The 1,021-nt window shown below is 54.9% G+C and overlaps 1 non-coding gene across 1 annotated transcript; it reads right to left on the reverse strand.

Moving 5' to 3' along the window:
* Window positions 1-210: 210 nt before the first annotated feature.
* Window positions 211-365, reverse strand: LOC143260875 (5.8S ribosomal RNA). The gene has a single exon (XR_013035139.1). It is a non-coding gene; the product is annotated as a 5.8S ribosomal RNA (ribosomal RNA).
* Window positions 366-1,021: the final 656 nt, after the last annotated feature.

The following is a 1,021-nucleotide window of genomic DNA, read 5'->3' on the forward strand; positions in this document are numbered from 1 at the left end:
CGTATATAAAACATATACGACACACGACACCGCCTTCCACACTCACGCTAGTTCGAACACGATTTCCATCTCTCTCGAAGACTGTTAGACGTACGTAAAATTTCTCAATATTCATAGGACCGCGACAAACGCCGACGAAGCGCCCATCATTCGCTCGTACGTATATAGGCAACAAGTGCCATCAACGCAAGCAGTTTATAAGTACGTAAACGACCCTCAGCCAGGCGTGGTCCAGGAATTGTATCCGTGGACCGCAATGTGCGTTCGAAATGTCGATGTTCATGTGTCCTGCAGTTCACACGTTGACGCGCAATTAGCTGCGTTCTTCATCGACCCACGAGCCAAGTGATCCACCGTTCAGGGTAATTTTTCCCTTTTATTCTCTCATATATATAATGTGTATTTGCTATCCACCACATTTTTGTGTTATATTTCGGAACAAGCCGATACCCGAAGAGCTCCAACCAGCGCGCGAAGGAGATTCGGGAATCGTCGTACAACGACATAATTGTCCCTTAAAGAACGAGATATTTCCGTCGAAACCATATATATATGTACGAGCAAATCCAAAACCACTGTTTTCTTGCAAGTTCGACGGCCACCGTGGCTACTAAGCCAAAGGTGGCACCCAAAGGTGCCACCGTCGCGCCCGCGGGGGCGGATGGGGCCAAAGAGGCCCCAGACGCCACCGCTCCCGCGGCGGCGATGGAGGTGGAGGCCTGCCCGTAATGGGGCCCAAGGGCCCTATAATACAGGCCAACCTGAACCGCTCGGCCAGGGCACAGGACCTCCTGGTGCAATTCCTGGCCGAGCGGGGTGCCGGGTTGGCCGTAGCGGCGGAGCCGTACAGGATTCCCGATCATCCACATTGGATGGGGGACCTGAGCGGCTCCGCCGTTATAATATGGGTAGGCCGGCCGGGGTCCCCGGCGTGCTCCGTTATCGAGCGCGGCCGGGGATACCTGGCCGTTGACTGGGGCGGCACCGTGGTTGTGGCGATCTACGCACCTCCGAGGTGGTC

This window comes from Megalopta genalis, unplaced genomic scaffold, assembly GCF_051020955.1.
Source record: "Megalopta genalis isolate 19385.01 unplaced genomic scaffold, iyMegGena1_principal scaffold0022, whole genome shotgun sequence".
In the NCBI taxonomy this organism is placed as follows: domain Eukaryota; kingdom Metazoa; phylum Arthropoda; class Insecta; order Hymenoptera; family Halictidae; genus Megalopta; species Megalopta genalis.